Here is an 817-nt window from a genome sequence, read left to right on the forward strand (position 1 = left end):
GTCTGTCTGATGTTTTCTTTTTTTCCCCTGGTGACACACACACACACACACGCACACACACACTTACACTCACACACTTACACTCACACACACTCACACAGCCTCAGTGCCACCGATAATAACCGGAGCAGCAGCACCTCAACTTTCACCGCTGAGCCATAACAAAATTACTTTTTTTTTTTTACTTTAATTAATTCATTGGACTTTGTTGTACAAACAAAATAGGCTCCATGTTGCCTGTTTTGTGTGTGTTTTTTGAATTGATTTAGTTGATCTTGTCACAGTGGTTTGTAACCTTGGAGCTCTGCCAAACGTTTAATTAATAGGCTAAGTGGTAATCTTTCAAAAAAACGCATGAAAATCAATGGTAATTATCTTGAGAAAAGTGACATTTGGGATGATCACAGTATGCACTAAAGCCAGACCCTGATTAACTGAAAGTCATCACATTAATATCCCTTTGTTTCTACAGACACAGACAGAGCATGAGAATTTAATCTTGACCTTGGAACTCAAATCTGTGAGAAAATATACAAATACTGTGTGTCATCAGAGTTATCAGTTTTCAAATTGTAAAGAACATTAACATTAGCACTAATGGCTGGGATTCTTTAATATAATAATAATAATAATAATAGAATCCCCTGTAAACTGAACAAACATAGATGCCTCATGTCAAGCAGATACATTCATTTAAAGTTGTGTTTCTGGCCACCTCCCGGATTTAAGTCACTCTCTTCTAACCTCTGTTTTTGGTCTCCACCGACTCCAAATAGTAAAATATCTTTCTCTTTAGCTGCTAAATGTCCCAGTATGT

Source organism: Dicentrarchus labrax, unplaced genomic scaffold, assembly GCF_905237075.1.
Source record: "Dicentrarchus labrax unplaced genomic scaffold, dlabrax2021, whole genome shotgun sequence".
Taxonomy (NCBI): Eukaryota; Metazoa; Chordata; class Actinopteri; family Moronidae; genus Dicentrarchus; species Dicentrarchus labrax.